General features: G+C 32.5%; 1 pseudogene; it reads right to left on the minus strand.

Moving 5' to 3' along the window:
* Positions 1-7120: 7120 nt before the first annotated feature.
* On the minus strand, positions 7121-7564 carry LOC124975646 (AP-1 complex subunit sigma-2-like; annotated as a pseudogene).
* Positions 7565-9714: the final 2150 nt, after the last annotated feature.

Here is a 9714-nt window from a genome sequence, read left to right on the forward strand (position 1 = left end):
GGGGTTGTGAAGCCACCAGGGCAGGATTTTATAGTAGAGTATCTCAAAAGCCCATAGGGACTTGGAGGCTGATGCTCCAGTCAGGTGAGGGTACTTTCCCTCTGTCCTCAGGTGGGCTGTGAACATCGTTCCACAGCTGTGAAGCCGCAGCCCAGAACCGCCTGTGATTCGCTGGGGCTTGGACCTCTGTGAGAGACGGCCCTGGGGGTACCAAGGTGGTACACACTGGATTTAAGTAATACCAAGAAATCAATGGGTTTCTCACAGAAAAATAGAATTTTGTTTCAGATATATAGTATATATCATCTTTCAAGAAAAATAGATTATAAAATAAATTTTGGGATTTGATAAAAAGGCAATATTTCCCTTCCTCTGTGTAACAATATCCAAATTATTATTTTAAATTTCCTACTAGCCCATCTCTCCTACCCCATATTAAATACAAAACAGCAGCTCTCAGTGAAGTCTCAGCAGAAGCTAGGAGGTCTGGTACAATAGATACAATACTGTAGACCTTGAAGCAAAGAAAAATAGGCTGTAAAGTATTCATTCTGCCAATAAGATGGGTATCCTTAGGTAAATAATAACCCTTCAGAGAATAGGAAATATATTATCTGAAGCTTTGATTGAATAAATGACTTCCCTGGAGTTATCCAAACATTTCAGCATATCAAATCCCAACCCATGACTTGTGACTTAAAATGCACATCCCTTTCCACTATGCCTTTTTCTCCCTCAGAGCACAAGCATCCACATGCAATGCAATGGGTGAAAGTGACCATATTTTACCTGCTGACACAAATCTGTACAGCAGAATCTCTGGCACAGTGAGGGAAGGCTTGCCAGGTAAACTATGTGTCATGACACACTGGCAGTCAGTCATGTAAGCTCCTTTTCTGGTAATTATAACATTCCTAGGGGTATTATCATTTTGAATATGTAGACTTGTTCTAAATATGTGACTGAATTTACATTTTAATTCATTCACTTTAATGAGCTCTTTATTTTATATCATTATCTGTGTATTACTACTTTGACTTGTAAAAAGGACTGTCACATGCATGAAACATTATATGTCTACCTGCTCTATGTGCTCTCAATACTACTTAAAATTTACTCATGATGAACCTTAAAATGTAGTAGAGTCAATATGCATATAGCACATTGAAAAACTATGCTGAGACCACAAAAACATATCACAAATGTTCTATGCATTTTTAAGTGCATTAATTCAGGTTATTAGACTAGCAAAAATATTTAAATGTCAATTTAAAATGGTTATTTAACAATTAGGATAATAATATGCAGTATATCATTATTTGTGAACTAGTAGAAAGCAGAAATGAGGGATGGAATAATTTATTATGACTTGAGACAGGCATAGTAAAAATGTTGGAGTGAATGTAGAATATTTGAGTAAGCACGAGAAAGTTACACAATGTTGTGTTTCCTAAAACAACAGGGAATGAGAGAAATAAAAGGTCATTATTATGACTTCATCTAGACAGTAAATTCACAATGTTTACAAAGTAATTAAATAGGGGAAGCATCTCCTCCATCCCAAATATGTACTATTAGGCTTGCTGCTGTTTTCTTCAATAGTCATTTGTTCATCTAATTCAGATAATAATTCACCAATATTCTGGCATCCTTGAAGAGTGAGGGATGGCCTTCTCTTAAACATTTTCATCCTATCAATTGAATGTGTCTTTAAAAAATCCTGAAAGAATGAACACAAAAGTAAATTTATCAATATTTTAATGCTGAAGAAAACAATGTCATTCTGGATTTCCTGGGAATCTTCAAAATAGGAATATGATGAATATAATCAGCAAATTTGTACTTTGCAAAACTTCACAAAATTCAACCTTTTGTTTAAAAAGATGCATTTGCTAATTAATGCTATATTCATTTGACATTATTAGAAAAGCAAAATTTTGCATAATTAGAATTCAATCATAATAATGAAATTTAGAAGGAGTGGAAATTTTCTCTTTTTTTTATTATTGTATACAAATGGAATACATGTTGTTTCTCTATTTGTACGTAGAGTCAAGGCATACCATTTGTGTAATCATACATTTACATAGGGCAATGATGTTTGATTATTTTTTTCCCTTCCCCCCCGCCCCTCCCACCCCTCTTTTCCCTCTATACAGTTCTTCTTTCCTTCATTCTTACCACACTCCTTATCCCTAACCCTAAACCTAATGCTAACCCCTCCCACCCCCCATTATATGTCCTCATCTGCTTATCAGCGAGATCATTCATCCTTTAGTTTTTTGAGATTGGTTTATCTCACTTAGCATGATATTCTCCAATTTCATCCATTTGCCTGCAAAAGCCATAATTTTATAATTCTTCATTACAGAGTAATATTCCATTGTATATAAATGCCACAGTTTCTTTATCCATTCATCAACTGAAGGGCATTCTAAAACATTCTATCCCTACAAATCACAATCACATATGAAGCAGTCAGTAGATATCTTCAGATATAACCATGGGTTAGGAGAGGTAAAGAGAAAAGGATAAAAAATAATCTTTGACCTTTTACTATCCCATTTTTATGTATTAGAAAATTTTCTCAAAGAAGTTTCTTGGTGCAAGTCAGACAAATAACAAATAATTAGACTTATAAACAGGATTGCCATTGACTTTATCCTCCACATTATAGCATCTCTGAAATCAGGATGTATTTCACAATTAATAGGATGTCAAAATGTAATTGAGAGCATGTTTTTTTTTCTTATACATACACAAATGAATGATACAATTCATGGTGTAGTCTTACAAATGAAACAACATACTTCCTCCCAAACCCATTTCTTCAACAATTTCCCCATCCCTTATTTCTGATTTAATTTCTGACTTGCAATGAGCAGGTTTACTAGATCACCATTATAATATAAGCATTATTCTACATAAGTGTAAGGTTCTCATAAACTCCTTTATGCTTGGATGGGGTTGTGGCTCAGTGGTGGAGTGCTTGCCTGGCATATGTGAGGCACTGGGTTCAATCCTAAGTACCACATAAAAATAAATAGACAAAGGAATTTTATCTATCTACAACTAATATTTTAAAAAACTCCTTTATGCTAAAATACATGTTTTACCAACCACCTCTATTTACCTATTTCTGTCTGTGTCTTGCTTATTGTCTCATTCTAAAGCTCTATTCTAAGTAGTTGAGTTTGCTGAGCAGGTGACCTCTGCATAAGATACTAGTTATGTAATAATTTTTGTTTGCTCAGAGGCTGAATGGAGGGTATGATATACAAATTTACAAGTAGCAATAATTTTGTTCCTTACCAACTCAATGCTATATTAACTATACATTTAAAAATAAACACTACAAGAAAAAATATAAAACCACACTTACTGAAATAGCAAGACTTACAATTATACTACAATAAAGACTTTTTTCACTCCTAAGCTGTAAAATAAGAGATGAACCTTGGTGAATTATTGAAAAGACTTCATGCCTTCGTTTGATTTGTTTATAACACCACACTGACAAGTATATTCTGCTGAATATTTTCTATTAATTTATCTTTTAGATTACTATTCCTCTTTTCATCTGTATCTAACATGCAATTAAACCTATCTATTGGGTTCTTCATTTTAGCTACTATATTTTATCTGTTTCAAAATTTCCTTTTGTTTTCTATAGATCCCACTTGTCTAGTAAAATTTTTAATCTCAGCATGCATTTTCATAACTAGATTAGTTATCATGTTTTAATGCCTCTGTAACTCCCAAGACTGTGTAATCTGTATCAAGACTATTTTGATGCTTTGAACCATTCCTGTTCTTGAGTTTTATCTCTTGGTCTTACTGTACACTTAGCAATTATTTATTGACTTCCAAGCACTCTATGTGAATGATTTTATGAAATGCTTGTTGGAAAAATATACAGATTCTAGATGCTGTTACCTTCCACCAAAGAAAATTTAATTCTTTTCTAGAGGGAAATCAAAGTAGATGAACAGATCAACTCAATCCAATCAGGAACAAAGATTGCTTGAGACTGAGTTTGAACACTAGTATAAAGATTGGCCTGCCTGTGGTTTTTCCTCACTCTTATGACACAGCCCTTCAACAGATTCCACTGTAACCTGAGCCAGAACAACAAACTATCAAAACCTCCATGCAACTACTCCAATGTTTTTTGCTTATTTTTTCTAATGTACCCAGCTTTTATCCTTTTTCTCTACTCAGTTTAAGATTTAGAAAACATAGGAGAAAACCCAATACAGAATGTGACTGTATCTTTCTCTCCTGAATCTTAACTGACTCAGCAGCTCTACAATCTATTCAAAAGAATTTTAGTATCATAGCACTTCTAGTAGTTTCAGCAGAAGCTTTTGTCTTCTACAAATTACTCCATCATATGCAAAATTGGAGGTTTTGATGTGGATTTAAAGATAACATAACACAGGTGTTCTACCAAGCAAGGAGGTAGTCAATGAAATCACTAGTTGAATCCAAAAAGAAATCTGTTTAGTGTAGGACTGTCTTATATGGTATCTCATATGTGACTGCCAAATTTATCAAGCTACCTTCATGGTCAGTCATCAATGCCATTCATTTAGACATACTAGGTATTTAAGATGAACTGAGCTTTGTCATTCTCATCTCTCTAAATGAGTCTGAAATAAGACTTTAACCTAGAGACATGAGATTCCCTCTAGCAAGACATCAAGCAGGGTAATTGTGTCAATCCCAACAGAGTCATCAAGAAATCTATGTTCTACAAAAGTTCTAAGAGCTGGTAGCTCATAAATACCAACTTCTTAGACATCAAACTTTTTTAAACACAGTCATATGGTTACTGATGTCTAACCAACTACATAGACATCATTTCAGAATCTGGGCATACAATTTTTTTTAATTGGAACCTTCCAATTTTAAAATTTTTGAAAACTGGAACCTGCCTATTGTTTATGACAAATATAAATAAAATTTAGAAAGTATAACAAATGATTTATATCACATACTAACAGATGAATTATATATGGATTCAGTATACATTATGGCATAGAGTCTGGCTATTGGAAACAGCAGTCAATAACCAAATGAGGCTAATGAGTACCTGAAGGAAGTTAGTACAGAGTTGTGCCATAAATGTGAAATATACTTTAAATTTCAAAGATTTAGTAGGAAAAAATAATATAAAATAATTCAATAATTGTAATGAATATCATAGAAAAAGAAAATAGAAATGGTAGCTGCTGGGAGAAAAAGTGAAATGAGAATTACTGATTAACTGGTACAGATCTTCAGGTGTCCAAGATAAAAAGGATTCTCATAGATAATGGTGATGGTTGCAAAACAACATGAAGTATTTTCATAACAACAAACACAATAATGGTTAAGTCAGTACATATTAAGTGTACTTTTAGAAAACTAAAAACCCTTAATTGCAAAGGACAGTAATATGCATTTATTATCTCACAAAATTTTAACTTTAATTAAATTTTAATTGTTATACTGAAAATGAAGAAAAGATATTTTGGATATATTTAAGTAAAATACATTACTAAATTAAATCCATCTTTAAAAAAACTTTAATAAGTACTTGTTTAAAAGCTTCCTAGAGAGGACAGAAAAAGTTCTTCCCATGTGTGAGTTCATTTCTCAGTGAAAAATATAAAGACTCTCTGTTTAGCTAAATATTTCCCAAGAATCAGATGAATAATGTTAGATTGGGGCTATAGAGTTGGGTAGTGGAATAATGAGTTTCAGATATTATCAGATTCAGATGTACCAAAAGAGTGAAACATTTGAGTATTCCATGTAAAAAGGAGGAGGGAGAAAAATAATGACAGAAACAGGAAAACCTTCATTTACACTAGTCCCATGGAAATAACTTTGATAGTTGCTATTATTTTATTTTAGATGAAATAATTTTATTTTATACAGGCAAGAAAAGCTACTTCAGGACCTACTAATTTAAAGTATGCAGTTGTATACAGAAAACAAAAGCAACAACTTGTGACTGCTCAGCACACAGCATCCAAAGAAAACAGGCTAGCCCCTCAATATAACTACTTTTTAAGGTAACTGTGACCACAACATAGGTTTCTTACATGAAGATCTGTACATTATTTGAAAGTACTCAAATGATGTCTTGATGTGAACCATACATCCCAGGGACTTAATATTTTTAATTATATGGCTCCACTGTGGGGATGTGGGGATGTATTGGTAGAAAAATTAAAAAATGGAGGGAGTGGAGTGATCTAAAATAACCACTGAGAGAATTACACTGCAGCTTTTATTTATGAGATATCCTCATTTTTATGCCAGAGTGGCTGCAAAATGAAAAACAAATTAACAAATATATTTTGTTTACAATACATAAACATTTAGGTATTGAGATAGCATGAGAATTTTGAACTACATAAATAAGTTCAGTTTTGATACATGGAAAGGGGTATCACTGAGCAATATATAGTGTAGAAGACATTTCTAACATAGCTTTGTGACAGTTCTTAAAGAGATTGATCAGTATCATAATATAGCACAAATGTGATTCAATAAGTATGGCACTACAAAATTTCTTAACTGAAAGTTTTAAATATTTTACATGAGTACAAATTCATTTTAGTTTCTTGTGTTATTTAAACATACTCTTTTAAGTGGTACATCAGAACATTATAACTCAGTTTGCAAGAAAACCACACTATAGTTTTGCTTTGTTATTCCCCTTCAACAATTGAAGACTGAACAACACTAAATATTAGGGCACTGCTTACTTGGATGGATAATGTCATCCAAATTCTCTTTAATAAATAATAATGAATGCTATGTTTTCTCTTATTAAATAATCACAGGTACTTCATTACTTGCCACATGCATATGCTGAAGATTAATTATTACTCAAAACATTCACATGTCTTGTCAGAAGAATAAAATATATCAAGATCATATACAGAATGAAATAATACATGAAAGATTAATGTAAACAAGAAAACATACAACTGTAATGATACTGATTTTGAAATATTCTATTATTATTTTACCACAAAGTTACCAAGGTGGGGGTATTTTCTTTCATAAATATTTCAGTTCCCTACTTCCTCTGCAAAATTTTGCATACTTGATGAATATTTATTTAGTGCACAGGGACATTAAAATATTCATGTTCTGACTCCTATAGTAGATACACTTACTCAATTGCTTTAACAAATTTTTTCTTGGATATTTCCTTAACTTTCCCTCCCAAAAGAAACTCATCCAAAATAAAATAAGCCTTCTCAAAATGAAAGATGATATCAAGTTCACAACACTGTCAAGTAATTTACACATAATACTTAATTATTTCCAGGCTACTTAATTCATTTTCCTGATCCTCAATAGCACAGCAAAAGGCATGCTAGAATATCTTTTGAAAATGATCTTCAGATCTCACCACTCAAGGAAGCACATTTGGGTTCCCTTGATAAATGGTCTGAAAAAGTTCTCATGTGATCTTTTCCTTCTGTTTGCATGACATTGGGACTTACCATTTCAGTAGTCTACACTTGACCTGACAATTGAAAAACAACGTACACTGCATGGCACCTTCTGGCCATGGACATGGTGGAGCATAGCAAGGGTTACTGAGGGGAACCCCGTGGAAACGTGCTAAGGAAAATAAGCCATGCTGCTGTTGTGAGGCAGATTTCAAGAGATGGAATATCTGAGTGCATTGAACAAAAATGAAGATGGGTTTATGTGAGAAAAGATATATAATTAGAAAAATAGGAAGAAGTTAGAAAGATGGACAGGACATTAGGACTTTAGAATATACTGCCAAGAATTTTTAGGTGTCATATGTGTTTTATTTTCACAAGAAGATTCATAAATTTTTGCACCATTTTAATATAAAAGATAGCTCTATAAATGTGTATCTTAGTATGGCTGAGTCTGTTCATCCCTACCTCCAGTACATACACAGAGACAAGTATAAACTCTAGACAAAGGAACAAAAGGAATCCTACCTGAAAACATTAAAGAAGGACTAATTCAGGACACAGAATAGAGGTCCATTTAACACTGGAGAAATGCAATGTCATGGCATTGGGATGGGCACAGGTTTTTCTTCATCTTTTTGCTTGAGGAGAGTCCACAGGGTGGAGGGTAAAAACATTTTTAAAGAAACCTGTATTCTGGGTTCATGAAGACCCAGAAAACAGAGAGTTAATTCCCAGATAATGGAAAGTGAGATGTAATGCCAGAAAGAATTGTGGATACCTTCTGCCAACATCTCTGTCAAACAACTGAAGGAGATGTTTGTGGGCATATTGGAAACAAATTAAAGCTAAGAGAACTGAGATCTAAAGATCCATGAGGAGGAAGTCTCTGATGACTGACCTAATGACAACTTTAGGAATCTAAATGTTGAGGCTGTCATGAAAAAAACATGGCAAATGTGTCTTGCATGTTTTCAGGATATGTATAAAACAGGTGATCCAAGGAACTGGAAATTGCATTATAAAAACAAAATTAAAAATGAGAAAAAACTCAAAATGATAGGAAGTAAAAATCATATCTCAATAATAACATTGAATATGAATGCCATAACCATCAATCAAAACATAGTCTGTAAGATTGGATTAGGAAGGAAGACCCAACAATATGCTGTCTCCAAAAGATTCTCCTCATGGGCAAAGACATTCACAAGTTAAGGTATAAGGATGGAAAACAAATATCATTCATTTGGAACTCATATAGAAGGAGGCTTTAATATCCTTACACCAGATAGAGTGAACTTGAAGTCAAAGTTAATCAAAAGGAATAAAGAATGTCATATCATACTGCTTAAGGGAATTATACATCAATAAGACATACCAATTATAAATATCCATTCCTCCAAAAATGGAGCATCTACATATATCAAATCTTTCTCAATTTCAAGAATAAAATAAACCAAAACACAACAATACTGGGTGATTTTAATATATTCCTATCAACAACTGATAGATTCTCCAACCAAAAACTAAATAAAGAAGGTTTAGAAATAATCAATACAATTAATAATTCAGACATAATTTATATATAGAATATTTCAGTCATTACTGACTGAATACACTCTTTTCTCAATAGCACATGTATCCATCACTAAAATAGATAATATTTTAAACCACAAAGCAACTCTGTGTAAAAGCAAATGATAGCTCTAATACCAAGGATTATATCAGATTATAAAAGAAGTAAATGAGAAATCAATGATTAAATAAAAAAGAGTGGCTACCTTGCAAACTGGACAATAAATACTACACTATTGAATAGCTAATGGATAGCTGAAGAAATCAGGGATGAAATTTAAAAAAATACATAGAGGTAAATGAGATTAGTGACACAGCATACCACAATTACTGGGACACTATGAAGGAACTTCTAAGAGGAAAGATGATTGCATTCATATTATTTGATAAAAGAAAATTCCAACTAAATAACCTAAAATTACAAAGACTAAGAAAAGAAAAAATCTATACCAACACAGTAGAAGACAGAAAATAATTAAAATCAGTGCCAAAATCAATGAAATTGAAACAGAAAATTCAAAGTCAATAAAACAAAAAGTTGCTTCTTTGGAAAAACTAATAAAATTAGTGATAACTTAGCCAAAATTAATGAAGAAAAAAGAGAGAAAACTCAAATTACTAAAATTTATGTAGAAAATGAAATATCATCACAGACACTACTGAAATGCAGATGATAGAA

The sequence above is a fragment of the Sciurus carolinensis genome, unplaced genomic scaffold (genome assembly GCF_902686445.1).
Source record: "Sciurus carolinensis unplaced genomic scaffold, mSciCar1.2, whole genome shotgun sequence".
NCBI lineage: Eukaryota > Metazoa > Chordata > Mammalia > Rodentia > Sciuridae > Sciurus > Sciurus carolinensis.